Source organism: Heterodontus francisci, chromosome 15 (assembly GCF_036365525.1).
Source record: "Heterodontus francisci isolate sHetFra1 chromosome 15, sHetFra1.hap1, whole genome shotgun sequence".
Taxonomy (NCBI): domain Eukaryota; kingdom Metazoa; phylum Chordata; class Chondrichthyes; order Heterodontiformes; family Heterodontidae; genus Heterodontus; species Heterodontus francisci.
Window position 1 is genome coordinate 59367544 of NC_090385.1, and position 15726 is coordinate 59383269.

A 15726-nucleotide genomic window follows, 5' to 3' on the forward strand; every position below is an offset into this window, starting at 1 on the left:
TTAATTCACCAAGCAATAGTATATACATACAACACCAGTTGCTTAGTAGACCCGTGTACGGAAACTCATTCCCAGGTGGTCAGATCTGCTAAACAATATCTTCCGCATGACTTCCTGTGACTGACCAAGTCACACTTCCCGGCTGCAGCAACAATTTCCTTGTGAGCAGTGGCTTTATACCCCTTTCTGACCCTGGCCCCTTGACATATAAGGTAATATTTTGAATTGGGTCATCCAATTGGGTTTCAGTGCCTTATCAACCCCACCCTGGCTATGCAAGACCACCTGCATGTGGTCATATTCTCTCTCAGCAGGGGTGTCTTAGGTGCATACCACCCATGCATCTTGGTAAGGCAAGAAGTAAACCATTCACACATATTTCAAAAGGCCATTGTCCATGAGTGTGATTGTGGACAGGCTGTTTGATGTTTTAACAGCCCAGGCTACCACATCAGTGGCACATCCTGATTCATCTGTCTGTGTGTGCATATGTGGGGATTCTAGTTCTTTTATTTTTTATTTTTAAAAAGTCCAATATGAACCCCAGCGATAATGTCTTCGGTCAGGTTCTTCTCCCTTCGTCCCGATGTCTTTTGCCTCCTTGTCTTCACCACCTGGTGAGCTCCACATGCTGGTCCACACCAAAACTGGTTACATTTTACTTATGAACAGAAATAGAGGAGATATTAATAAATGCCTCACAGAATAACAAAAATACAAGAGATATCCAAATGCCTTACAGCATCTCTGGATTACTCCCAGTGCCACGCACTAGTAAGAGTAAAAATAGGAAGATTGGGAGGATCAATGCGTAGCTTGAGGCATGGTGCTTGAGGGAGGGCTTCAGATTCTTGGGTCATTGGGACCAGTTCTGGAGCACGAGGCACCTGATCAAAAGGGAAGGGTTGTACCTCAAAAGAACTGGGACCAATGTGATCGCGGGGAGGTTCACTAGTGTGGTTGGGGAGGTTTAAACTAAACTGGCAGGGAGATTGGCACCAGGATATCGAAGTAGGAAAGAGGAATAAGGTGCATAATGGAGAGTTTTGGATAGTACCAGAGAAGGAAATATTACCATATTAGATAGCAGCAGACTAAGAAGGACTATGAGGAATGCAAAGACAGGCTTACAATGCATGTATGTAAATGCACAAAGTGTGGTGAATAAGATTGATGAGCTACAAGCACAAATAGCTGTGGGAATATAATGTAGTGGCAATAATGGAAATGTGGCTTAAAAATGGTGCTTAAAATTCAAGGATACAAAGTGTTCAGAAAAGATATGGAAGGAAAAAAAGAGAGGTGGGGTAGCAGTACTGATTAAGGAAGACATTGTAGTGTTGGAAAGAGAGGATGTCCTTGAGGGGGCAAAGACAGAATCCATTTGGTTAGAGTTGAGAAGCAAAAAGGGTATGATCACGCTACTGGTGGTATTCTACAGGCCTCCAAATAGTGAGAGAGAGAGAGAAGAGAATCTGCAGTGAAATCACAGAGATGTGCAAGAACTAAACAGTAGTGATACTGGGGGACTTTAATTACCCAAATATGGATTGGGATAGTATTAGAGTAAAAGATAAGGAGGGGGAGGAATTTCTGAAATGTGTTCAGAACTTCCTTGACCTGTATGTTATTGGTCCAACTAGGAATGAGGCATTGCAGGATTTGGTGCTGGGAAATGAGGTGGGCCAAATGGAAAATTGTCTATGGGGGAACACATGGGTAAGAATGATCATTGTATCATAAAGTTTAGATAAGCAATGGAAAACAGCAAGAAACAATCTAAAGTAGTATTTAGATGAGCACTTGAAATGCCATAGCATACAAGGCTACGGGCCAAGTGCGGGGAAATGGGATTAGTTTGGATGGGTGCTTGATGGTCGGTGCAGGCGCGTTGGGCCGAAGGGCCTGTTTCTCTGCTGTAAAACTCTATGACTCTAGAACTTTGAAATTAGAAGAAAGCTAACTTCAATGGGATGAGTGCTCACCACCTGCATTGAAAATGGCTTCCAAAAGAACCTGAAGACAGGCGTAGTGCTACTGGACCTCACAGCTGCATATGATACAGTGTGGCACATTGGCCTGCTCCTAAAGCTGTCCAGAGTGCTTCCAACCTGGGTTGGGGTAGTTGTTGAAACACTCCTTTGCAACAGACAATTTACAGTCCACGTTGGACAAGGGAGAAGTGCATGGAAAAGACTGGACAACGGACTACCAGAGGGCTCAGTGCTAGCCCCAATGCTGTTCAACATATATACAAATGACCTGCCAACAACCACATCTCGCAAGTTCATCTATGCTGATGACATCTGTTGTGCCACCCAAGCTTCATCCTTCTGCACCCTGGACCTGATCCTTAACAAAGACATTACAAAGTTGACAGACTACTGCAGCACATGGTGTTTCACGGTGAATCTCCCTAAAACCATATCCAGCATATTCCACCTCCACAATGCCAGTGCCAACAAAGAATTGCATATCTACACGGATGGTCAGAGACTAAAGCATGATCCCAATCCAACACACTTGGGAATGACTATGGATAGGACTTTGTCCTTCCAGAAGCATCTGAAGAAAACAGCAGGAACTAAACTTGCTGGATCTACTTGGGGTGCCGCTGCCACAACAGTCCCAACCTCAGCACTTGCCCTATCATACTCAACAGCAGAGTACTGTGCACCTGTCTGGCATAGGTCATCACACACACATCTTGTTGATACTGTTATGACCGACCGCTCCAGTCAAAGCCCCCAATCAAAATATATGATTCTGATTGTGGTGGGAGAAACGCACTGTTAATTCAATCCCGTCGCTCCACAGATCACCTAACATATCATTTGAAACTTTCCAAATTAAAGACCCAGTCAAATTGTACCATCTTATTAACCCCCGGATGAGGCTAACCAAACCAGGTGTCTTTAAATCAACAAATTAACTCTTTCATTAGAAGAACTAAATTCTTAAACCCCATAAAGATATAAACAACATTTAAAATAGAAAAGAATTAGAGTCCTTGCTAATTTAAAGTCCAATATTTCTTGAAGTCCTCACAGCCATCCAATGGGGAAAAGAGGTTCTTCCACAGTAGAACAGTCTGTAGTCTAACTCCAGCAGTAAGCGATGCTTTCCTTCTTCTGCAATGGATTTCAACAATTAACAACTTGCGAACACTTTCAATAGAATCAAACTGACTTTAGAGTTTTTGAGGGATACAAGATTGTCACAGTCTAACTTCCCTTCCTTCAGTTTAAATTATCAGAGATCTCCATTTTGGCTTGAACTTTTTTAGAATTTTGAGAGATAATAATAATTAAACAGACTAAATTTTTCTTCCTTCAGTTTAAATGGCTGAGAGCTCTTTTTTCATGTGCTAACACCACAGCTGTCTGTGTCTTCTCTTAGAACAAACTGTCTTCAACTAAAAAGCCAGTTCAAAATTTAATTGTAACAAATGTATTGCTTGATACTCACTCCAAGTGACTGTATCTATGGTAACGAGAATGCACCCTTTGAATTGCAATCTCCAAATGGTTGCATCCCACGGCAACCAAAAATGCATTTTCTGTAACTCCTGAGGCTTGCTGGTTCTTAAAGCAGTACTGATCCTTTGCAAGCCTTGAAGGAAAACCACATATTCCCCAGAGAAAAAAAACCTACAGGACCATGACAATACTCAATTGAATGCAACAATGCACATCATAACTGGAACCCTCTGCTCAACACTGCCTCCCCTAGCTTCCTGTGCTCGCAAACATCACTCCCCCACACATCTGCCGACTGATGAAAACCCACAAGCTGGTTGAAACCATCCGTGCTGCACCTCACTGACCACTCCATAATGACTAGTTCAATCCACTTACTGCCCATCCTATATCTTGGTGTCCCATATGGAGCAACCTTCCTGAGCAAAATCTACCAGCAGACATCCTTTGGATCAAGGAATGGGAAACACAGGAAGTCACTAACATGTTCCTTGTGACAAACCCCATCTGTCGAATGGCAGGCTTTGAACTACCACATCGAGAGTGGTCCTTGCTAAATAGGTTCAGGACAAGCCAGGGCCCCTGCACAGCCAACCTTTACCACTGGGCCTCAGTACATACCCTTTATGCATTTGTGGAGAGACATAAACAATGCTGCACATTACCGAGGAGTGTCTCCTCTACAGACTAAGTGGCAGACTAATCACCTTAAGCTCAACAAATGAGGAGGCTGTCACTTTGCTTCGGGGATTTACATTCACTAAATAAAATGGGATGAGATCTAGCCAGGGTAAAATGGAACCAAAGATTGACAGGAGAAACTGTAACGGAACAATGGGTGACCTTTAAGGAGGAGATGTTTTAGGTACAAGCTAGGTACATTCCAACAAGGGCGAAGGGTAAAGGAACTAAAGCCAGGGTTCATTGGATGACGAGGGAGATAAAGAATGTGATGAAACAAAAAAAAGACAGTGTATGATGCATGTCAGGTGGATTCTTCAAGCGAGAACCAGGCCAAATACGATAAGTTGATAGGGGAAGTGAAGAGGAAAATAAGACTGACAAAGAGAATATAAGAATAGGATAGCAGTTAACATAAAAGGGAACTCAAAAGTCTTCTACTGGCATGTAAATAGGAAGTGGGTCGTAAGAGGTGGGGTGGACCAAGTTGGGACAAAGAAGGTGATATATGCTTCAAGGTGCAGTGCAAGGCTAGAATACGTCATGAGTACTTTGTATCAGTCTTTACTAAGGAAGAGAATGCTGACAAAATTTTGGTTGAAGCGGAGATGGTAGAGGTAATGGATGGGGTGAAAATTGATAGGTAGAATGTACTAGAAAAGCTGGCTATGCATAGAGTGGCTAAGTTGCCTGATCTGGATGGCTTGCATCCCAGGTTACTAAAGGAAGTGGGAGTGAAGACAGTGGAAGAGCTTGCTATAACCTTCCAATCTTCCGTACATATGGGGGAGGTGCCAGAGATTTGGAGAGTGACAAATATGACACCCTTACACAAGAAAGGGTGTCAGGACATCCCTAGTAACTACAGGCCAATCAGTTTAACATCTGTGGTGGGTCAGATTTTAGAAACAATAATCAGGGAAAAAACCAACAGGCACTTGGAGAGTTTTGAGTTAATTAAGGAGAGCTAACATGGATTTGTAAAAGGCAGATCGTGCTTGACTAGTCTAACTGAATTTTTTGATGAAGTAACAGAGAAGGTTGATGAAGGGAAAGAAAATGGACGTTGTCTATTTGGATTTTTTAAGAAAGCATTTGACAAAGTACCACATAATAGGCTGGTTAAAAAAACTGAGGCTCATAGAATAGGAGGGCCAGTGACAGCTTAGATTTTTAAAAAATTGGCTGCAGGACAGAAAACAATGACTCACAGTAAATGGTTGTTTTTCAGACTGGAGGATGGTAGACAGTGGTGTTCCCCAAGGGTCAGTGCTAGGACCACTGCTTTTTTGCTATACATAAATGACTTCAATATTGGAATACAGAGAAAAATTGAAAAATTTGCCAATGATACCAAACTTGGAGGTGTGTCAGACAGTGAGGATGATACCAGTTGACTGCAACAGTACATAGACTAGCAGAATGGACAGATAAGAGGCTGATGGAATTTAATACAGAGAAGTGTGAGGTGATGCATTTTTGGCAGAAAGGCTACGGAGTAGCAACGTAGACTAAATGGCACAGTTCTAAAGAGTGTACAGCAACAGAGGGACCTGGGGTCATGTGCATAGATCTTTGAAGGTGGCAGGCCACATTGAGTGAGTAGTTAGCAAAGCATATGGGATCTTGAGCTACATATAGAGATATTGAGTACAAAATCAGGGAAGTTATGCTGAACTTGTATAAAGCTCTGGTAGGCTTTAGGATGTGAGGACCCCTGAGAGGCTGCAGAGGAGATTTACCAAAATGGTTCCAGGGATGAGGGATTTTAGCTCCAAGGTCAGTTTGGAGAAGCTGGGGTTCTCCCTGGAGCAAAGGAGATTGAGGGGAGATTCGATCGAGGCGTACAGGATTATGACATCCTTAGATAAGGTAGACAAAGAAAATCTGTCCACATTAGCTGATGGTACAAGGACTATTGGCCACAGAATTAAGGTTTTGAGCAAGAGATGTGGGGAGGATATGAGGAAGAACTTTTGTACGCAACAAGTGGTAATAAGTGGTAATGACCTCGCTGCCAATGAGGGTGGTAGAAGTGGAAACGGTGAATGTTTTAATAAGGAAATTGGATGGACACTTGAGGAAAATAAACTTGCAGGGCTTCAGGGATAGAGCAGAGAATGGGACTGATTTGATTGCTCTACAGAGAGCCAACATGGTCTCGGGCTGTATGGGCCCCTTCTGTGTCATAATGACTCGATGACTCTATGAAGTACGCAACGTAAAGCAAGCCTTCTCAGTGCAAACATCAGGGAAGAGGGACTACAAGATAAAAATGCATAAATGTTGTCAGCCCAGTCCAGAAAATAAAAGGACAAGATGCAGAAGCATCTGTAATACTATATCTTTGAGCTTAGATTTTTAGAAGACTATCTTGTCACCTCATGAACAATGTCCGTTTAATAAAATCTTAACCAGCTTAATAACTCAGAATTGACATGTTTGGTTGATATTTACATCACAGTAGAAACTGATTATCATGTATAGAAACAAAAAGTTCTAAGTATCAGTTATAAGTATCAGGACAAAAAGGATGTGATTTCATCTTTGTTCTGATGTGGGCAGCTATGGCTACTTTTCTTTCTGCTGGAGATTTTTTTTTCAGTCAGCTTCACCTGCACCTTCAACCTCGATGTGCTTTGAGATAATGCAGTCCTTAGTTTGTGAAATTGTATTTATTTTTCAGGCATTATCAGCCTATGGCATTTCAATGCCCACTTGTTGCAAATAAATTATTTTGACAAAAACTGTTTCCTTTTCATAAATCACTTCACTAAAGGGTTAACCTCACATTCTCTGGAGCATCTCTTATGCCTGGTGAGCTTCAAAGCACCTCTTTGATTCAGTTCCTGCATTTGCAAAATAATCCAAACTGATTTCCAATGGTCTGGTTATCCATTTCTGGTTAATCAGATGTTTCATTTTCCTGATTCAATTGTAGATACTATTGGACATCTTAAATTATCATCAATAAATTAAAACACTAAAGTGTGAAATTTGTGCCTTTTGCCTTGGTGGTAAATGTGTTTTATTACTGTCCAAATATCTTCAACAGCCACAGACAAGGCAATCTCACTGGATACATTTAATGGTAGGCAATATTCTGTTGTCAGCCTTGAATATTTTACTGGCATGCTGTGGGGCAGTTATGCTTTATGATTTTCTTCATATGATCAACATGAGAGTGGGATGTCCGCTTGGAAATCTTTTCTTATTTATTGACTGAAAGAAAACTGCATATATTAATAGCTGAGATGAACATACAAATTTTTGGAACAGGGGTAGGCCATTCAGCCCCTGGAGCCTGTTCCACCATTTGATCAGATAATGGCTGATCTGATTGCGGCCTCAACTCTACTTTCCTGTCTATCTGTTATAACCTTTGACTTTCTTGTCAATCAAGAATCGATCTAACTCAGCCTTAAAAATATTCAATGACCCTGCCTCCAATGCTCTCTGGGGAAGAGAATTCCACAGATTAACAACCCTCAGAGAAAAAAAAAATTCTCATGTCTGTCTTAAATGAGAGACCCCTAATTTTTAAATGGTGTCCCTTAGTTCTAGTCTCTCCCATAAGGGGAATAAGTCTCTCCCATCAGCATCCACCCTGTCAAGCCCCCTCAGGATCTTATATATTTCAATACGATCTCCGCTCATTCTTCCAAACTCCAATTGATACAGGCTCAACCTTTCCTCATAAGATAACCCCATCATCCCAGGAATTAGTCGAGTGAACCTTTTCTGAACTGCTTCTAACACAATTACATCCTTTCTTAAGTAGGGAGACCAAAACTGTACACAGTACACCTGATGTGGTCTCACCAACACCCTATAGAACTGTAGCAAGACATCTCTACTTTTACATTCCATTCCCATTGCAAATAAATAACATTCTATATACCTTCCTAATCACTTGCTGTACCTGCATACTACCTTTTTGTGAATCATGTACCAGGACACCCAGATCCCTCTGTAATGCAGAGTTCTGCAATCTCTCTCCATTTAAATAATATACTGCTTTTCTATTCTCCCTGCCAAGGTGGACAAGTTCACATTTTCCCACATTATACTCCACCTGCCAAATTTCTGCCCGCTCACTTAATCTATCTTATATCTATTTTGAGACTCTTTATGTCCTCTTCACAACTTACTTTCCTATCTAGCTTTGTGTCATCAGCAAATTTAGCAATCATACATTCGGTACTTTCATCCAAATCATTGATATAGATTGTAAATCGTTGAGGCCCCAGCACCGATCCCTGTGGCACTCCACTAGTTACAGCTTTCCAATGCTGTTGATGTGGTGTACATGGCATTTGATACAGTGCCACACAACAGACTTGTGAGCAGACTTGTAGCTCATGGAATAAAAGGGACGGTAGCAACATAGATATGGAATTGGCTGAGTAACAGGAAACAAAGAATAATGGTTAATGGATTTTTTTCAGGCTGGAGGAAGGTTTGTAGTGGAGTTCCCCAGGGATCAGTGTTGGGACCCTTGCTTTTCCTGATATGTATATTAATGACCTAGACCTTGGTATACAGGGCACAAGTTCAAAGTTTGCAGGTGATATGAAACTTGGAAGCATTGTGAACTGTGAGGTGGATAGTGTACAACTTCAAAAGGACATAAACAAGTTGGTGGAATGGGCAGATAGGTGGCAGATGAGGTTAAATGCAGAGAAATGTGAAATGATTCATTTTGGTAGGAAGAACATGGAGAAACAATATCGAATAAAGGGTACAATCTAAAGGCGGTGCAGGAGCAGAGGGAACGAGGTGTATATGTGCATAAGTCATTGAAGGTGGCAGGACAGGTTGAGAGAGCGGTTAATAAAGCATACAGTATCCTGGGCTTTATTAATAGGGGCATAGGGTACAAGAGCAAGGAAGTTATGTTGAACTTGTATAGACACTAGTTCGGCCTCAGATGGAGTATTGCGTCCAGTTCTGGGAGTGGCACAATAGGAAGGACGTGAGGGCATTGGACAGAGTACAGAAAGGATTCATGAGAATGGTTCCAGGGATGAGAAATTTCAGTTATGAAGATAGATTGAAGAAGTTGGGACTGTTTTCTTTGAAGAGAAGGCTGAGAGGTGATTTGATAGAGGTATGCAAAATCATGAGGGGTCTGGACAGAGTAGACAGAGAGAAACTGTTCCCACTTGTGAAAGGGTCGAGAATGAGAGAGCAGAGATTTAAAGTATTTGGTAAGAGAAACAAAAGTGACATGAGGAAAACCTTCTTCACGCAGCGAGTGGTTAAGGTCTGGAATGCTCTGCCTGAGCGTGTGGTGGAGGCAGGTTCAATTGAAGCATTCAAAAGGGAATTAGACAGTTATATGAATAGGAAGAATGTGCAGGGTTATGTGGAGAAGGCAGGGAATGGAACTAAGGGAATTGCTCTTTCAGAGAGAAAGTGTGGACATGATGGGCTGAATGGCCTCCTTCTGCACTGTACTGATTCTGTGAACCCAAAAATGCACCATTTATCACTACCCTCTGCTTCCTGTTAGCTAAGTAATCCTTTAACCATGCTAATAAATTACCTTCTACACCATGAGATCTTATTTTGTGTAGTAACCTTTGATGTGGCACCATATCAAATACATTTTGGAAATCCAAATACACCACATCTACAGGTTTTCCTTTATCCACCTTGCTTGTTACTTCCTCAAAGAACGCTAATAAATTAGTCAAACATGATTTCCCTTTCACAAAACGATGTTGAATCTACCCGATCACATTAAGATTTTCTAAGTGCCCTGCTATAACCTCCTTAATAAAAGATTTTAGTATTTTCTCTTTGACAACTGTTAGGCCAACTGGCCTGTAGTTTCCTGCTTTCTGTCTCCCTCCTTTCTGGACAAGAAGACCATTTATAAGTTGTGAGAATATATTATTTCCTATCTCATTAATAATTAATAAGGAAACAGTTAAACCAATATATTGCCAATTGATTGATGGCTTAATTTCTAAAATATGAAAAACTCACCTTTAAAAAAGTATCAAGAGAGCCATTCTCCATATATTCAGTCACTTTCATTACTGGTTTACCTTAAAATATATATAAAAAGAGAAGTAATTTATTAAAATTACTGCAGAAACATTAGACACACAGAAGATGTATTTGTAGGAGGAAATGCTGAGAAATTTCTAGCACGTAGCCCATGATTTTCCATCTGTGAATTTTATTTGATGGAAAGTCACAGATTCCCAAGATTCACTCCCTGTGAGTGGTGCCAAGATCACAAATCAGCCCTACAGTTTCTTACAAAAGAATGGCATCACATCAGGAGTAATGTAAGCCATGTTCATCAATAAAAACACATACATTTTATTTCTTGTTTTTTTCAACTCCAACAGCTTATTCAGATTATCATACAGGTTTTTTATTTTTCTCCGTTTGTTGCCACCGCTGCCCTGCGTAAAATGGCGGTGGAAGCGGGTCGGGAAGGGCCCCCCGAGCCTCCCACTCCATTTTACGTCCTCCACCCCCAGCCACCATCCCACTCTTTGGGGGGGGGGGGGCGAAAATTCCGGCCAGAGTCTTTAATTAAGGATGAAATTACCATGTATCTACATAACAAGAAAATAGTTAAAGGTAAGGAACACAGATGTTAAAATGAATGATTGTGCTTAACAAACCTCATAGAATTCCTTGAGGAAGTAACATGCATGGTAGATAGGGAAAATGAAGTGGATGCAGTGACCTTTAAGAAAGCCTTTGATAAGATACCATATCAGAGATTATTACAGTAAATAAGGGATATGGAATTAGGAGATGATAGTAAATTGGATTAAATGTTGGTTAGAAGGGAGAAGACAGAGAGTAAGAGTTAAGAGTGGTTGGAAGTGGGTAGTGGTGGCCCCACTGGGTTCCGTTCTGAGGACACTTCTGTTTACTATGTTTCTCAAAGATTTGGATACTGGCCTAAGATCTTGAAGAAAGATTGCATTTATACAGCACCTTTCAGGACCTCAGGATGTTCCAAAGTGCTTTACAGCCAGTATAATACTTTTGAAGTGTAGTCACTGTTGTAATGTTGGGAAACGCAGCAACCAATTTATGTACAGCTAAGTTCTATAAGCAGCACTGAGATAAATGGCTTGATAATCTATTTTAGTGAAATTGGTTGAGAGACAAATGTTGACCAGGACACCAGGAGAATGTCCTGCTTTTCTTCAGATAGTGCTATTGGATGTTTTATGTCCACCTAAGAGGGACTTGGTTTAACATTTCACCCCCATAAAACACCTCCAACAGTACAGCATGGGAGTGCTCAAATGTTTGGAGTGGTGCCTGAACCCATAACCTTCTTCATCCCATACTTTTATTGATGAATCATAAACTACAGAAAAAAGCAGACAATCTCCAGTTTTTCATTGCGGAATTTCATCCTCTGATACGGCCTTGCTCAGTTGTTCAGTTTTCTATTTTCATTGTGCAGTGCTCAAGAACTGATGTGGCAACAGAGAGATAAGAATCAGTACTTATGTCCCCCTTTTAAATATATTTTCTCTTTGTTTGGCTTTTGGTGCTGAGTTAGTTGTGAGATTTCTCTACATAGTCTTCAATTTTCTCCCCAAATCTTAAGCATCCTTTGGCCTCCATACTTTCAGTTGAATCTTCCATCCCTTTCTGCTGGTATCCTCTCTCTGCCAAATCCTCCCCTCACACCTGCTGGCCTCCCCTGATCCTCTACTTCATGTTATGTTCTCTGACACATTCCCCAAGTGCTCCATTGTCTCCTATTAATCTTCTGCTTCCTCTCCCCTGTTCACATTTGCTGACAACACAACCACTAGGTGGCACAGTACTGGCGCATGCACAAATGCAGCCTCATGCACTGAAACGTCACTGTCTGCGACGTCTCAGGCAGCTGCCAGTAGTAAAGACAGCACTACTCAATTTATCACAAAAACAAATGAAACCCAAATGCCCACAATGGCTGTGATCGCTGCCTCCATCCCACCCCCAACTTTACCCATCCCCCTCCTGCCATCGTGCTTCACTTTGCCGCTGCCTCCTGCGTCCATCTGCTCGCCGCTTGCTCCAAACCTCGTCACTTCTCCCCCCTTTGCCACTCGCTTCCCGCTTTACCCATCCTTCCCCCCCCCCCCGCCCCCCAACTGTGGGCCATTCACTGCCTGCCTCGCCGCTTCATCCCCTTTGCTCTGCCTCTGCTCTCTGCTCCGTCCTGCTCACAGTTTCCCTCCCCTCCCTTGCAGGGAGCAAGTGACCGAGGAGGGAGTAGTGGCGAGGCGTGGAGCAAGCGGCAAGCAGACAGGCGCAGGAGGTAAAGGTGAAGAGAAGCGTAATGGCAGGAGGGAGCAGGGTACTGTTGGGGTGGAATGGAGGTGGCGATCGCAGCCACTGTGGGCATTTAGATTTCACTTGTTTTTGTGATAAATTGAGTAGTGCTGTCTTTACTACTGGCAGCTGCCTGAGACGTCGCAGTTAGTGACGTTTCAGTGCATGAGGCTGCATTTGCGCAAGTGCCAGTACTGCACCACCTAGTAGCTGCATTGTCAGCAAACACAGCCTTTAATAATAGTTTACATTAGCACCAAGATCAGGTGGCCAGCAGGAACGACACTTGTGAACAGGGGAGAGGAAGCAGAAATATCTACATTTTATTTTAGCATTTTCTTTCTTTAGCAATAGCTTATCAATTGCCACGACAATGAATTAACATTTTTCAAGTTGGTGAAAATTTATTTTCAGTTTCTTAATTTTTCTTGGCAAATTCTGTGCTCATCAAGGTGAGCTATATTGACATTCCAAATGAACGACTTCTCATTTCAACATCGAGAGCTTCAGGTCAGGTGTAACACAAAGTCTTCAGGTCAAGAGCTGTTGGAGCATGGAATAATTTGACACATGAATTAGTTAAGACAGAGATAGAGTCATAGAATTATACAGCACAGAAACAGGCCCTTTGGCCCATCGTGTCTGTGCCGGCCATCAAGCACCCAACTATTCTAATCCCATTTTCCAGCACTCGGCCCATAGCCTTATATGCTATGGCGTTTCAAGTGCTCATCTAAATACTTCTTAAATGTTGTGAGGGTTCTTGCCTCTACCACCCCTTCAGGCAGTGCGTTCCAGATTCCAATCACCCTCGGAGTGAAAAATCTTTCCTCAAATTCCCTCTAAACCTCCTGCCCCTTACCTTAAATCTATGCCCTCTGGTTATTGACCCCTCCGCTAAGGGAAAAAGTTTCTTCCTATCTAACCTATCAATGCCCCTCATAATTTTGTATATCTCAATCATGTCCCCCGCCCCCCCTCAGCCTTCTCTGCTCCAAGGAAAACAACCCTAGCCTTTTCAGTCTCTCTTCATAACTGAAATGCTCCAGCCCAGGCAACATCCTGGTGAATCTCCTCTGCACCCTCTCCAGAGCTATCACATCCTTCCTATAGTGTGGTGCCCAGAACTGTACACAGTACTCCAGCTGTGACCTAACTAGTGTTTTATACAGCTCCATCATAACCTCCCTGCTCTTTTATTCTATGCCTCGGCTAATAAAGACAAGTATCCCATATGCCTTCCTAACCACCTTATCTACCTGTGCTGCTACCTTCAGTGATCTATGGACAAGTACACAAAGGCCCCTCTGATCCTCTGTACTTCCTAGCGTCCTACCATCCATTGTATATTCCCTTGCCTTGTTAGTCCTCCCAAAATGCATCACCTCACACTTCTTAGGATTAAATTCCATTTGCCACTGCTCCGCCCATCTTACCAGCCCATCTATATCGTCCTGTAATCTAAGGCTTTCCTCCTCACTATTTACGACACCACCAATTTTCGTGTCATCTGCGAACTTACTGATCATACCTCCAAACCCGCGACCTCTACCAACTGGAAGGACAAGGGCAGCAAATGCATGGGAACACCACCACCTGCAAGTTCCCCTCCAAGTCACACACCAGCCTGACTTGGAACTATATCGTCGTTCCTTCACAGTCGCTGGGTCAAAATCCTGGAACTCCCTTCCTAACAGCCCTGTGGGTGTACCTACCCAACATGGACTGCAGCGGTTCAAGAAGACAGCTCACCACCACCTTCTCAAGGGCAATTAGGGATGGGCAATAAATGTGGCCTGGCCAGCGATGCCCACATCCTATGAATGAATATTAAAAAAATTCACGTCCAAATCATTAACGTACACTACAAATAGCAAGGGTCCGAGCACCGATCCCTGTTGTACACCACTGGTCACAGGCTTCCACTCGCAAAAACAACCCTCGACCGTCACCCTCTGCCTCCTGCCACTAAGCCAATTTTGGATCCAATTTGCCAAATTGCCCTGGATCCCATGGGTTCTTACCTTCTTAACCAATCTCTCATGTGGGACCTTATCAAAAGCCTTACTGAAGTCCACGTAGACCACATCAACTGCTTTACCCTCATCTACACATCTAGTCAGCTCCTCGAAAAATTCAATCAAGTTAGTTAGACACGATCTCCCCGACAAAGCCATGCTGACTATCCCTGATTAATCCCTGCTTCCCCAAGTGGAGATTAATCCCGTCCCTCAGAACTTTTTCCAATAGTTTCCCTATCACTGATGTTAGACTCATCAGCCTGTAATTACCTGGTTTATTCCCTGCTCCCTTCTTGAATAATGGTACCACATTCGCTGTCCTCCAGTCCTCTGGTACTTCTCCTGAGGCTAGAGAGGATTTGAAAATTTGTGTCAGAGCCCCTGCAATTTCCTCCCTTGCCTCACATAGCAGCCTGGGATATATCTCATCTGGGCCTGGGGATTTATCCACTTTTAACCCCACTAAAACAGTGAATACTTCCTCCCTTTCAAGTATATCACAATCCCTCTCCCTGATCTCTATACCTACATCGTCCTTCTCCATAGTGAACAGAGATGAAAAGTAATCATTTAAAACCTTACCTATGTCCTCCGGCTCCACACACAGATTGCCACTTTGGTCCCTAATGGGCCCTACTCTTTCCCTGGTTATCCTCTTGCCCTTAATATATTTATAAAATGTCTTCGGATTTTCCTTTATCTTGCCAGTGTTTTTTCTTGCACCTTCTAAGGAAGAAAGCAGGACAGTAGCATTTGTTTTGCATCACTGCAGCACAGAACCAGCAAAAGCAAAGTGAATCAAATGGCCTTCTACTGCTTTGCAAAAAAAAATTGGTGGTTCTAATGTTTTAGATGCAATGTTTGCTGGCCCAACAATCTTGCTCAGTACAGAACAAGCATAAACCTGGCCTTCCTGAATGAGAGCACCAAATTCAGGTCAGTTTGTATTGTGGGCCTATGTCTATTCCCCTCTCTTTGGCCTCCTTGTCTCGGGAGACAATGGGTAAGCGCCTGGAGGTGGTCAGTGGTGTGTGGAGCAGCGCCTGGAGTGGCTATAAAGGCCAATTCTAGAGTGACAGGCTCTTCCACAGGTGCTGCAGAAAAATTTGTTTGTCGGGGCTGTTACACAGTTGGCTCTCCCCTTGCGCCTCTGTCTTTTTTCCTGCCAACTACTAAGTCTCTTCGACTCGCCACACTTTAGCCCCGCCTTTATGGTTGCCCGCCAGCTCTGG

General features: G+C 42.8%; 1 long non-coding RNA gene across 1 annotated transcript in view; it reads right to left on the bottom strand.

Annotated features, from left to right (window-relative positions):
- The window catches only part of LOC137377685 (uncharacterized), a 17124-nt gene continuing 1398 nt past the window's right edge, over positions 1–15726 (bottom strand). Inside the window, exons 2-3 of the long non-coding RNA XR_010976461.1 lie at positions 10155–10216; positions 1–661 (exon numbers count right to left, since the gene is read on the bottom strand). This is a non-coding gene — a long non-coding RNA (uncharacterized lncRNA). The remainder of the gene's footprint in view (positions 662–10154; positions 10217–15726) is intronic.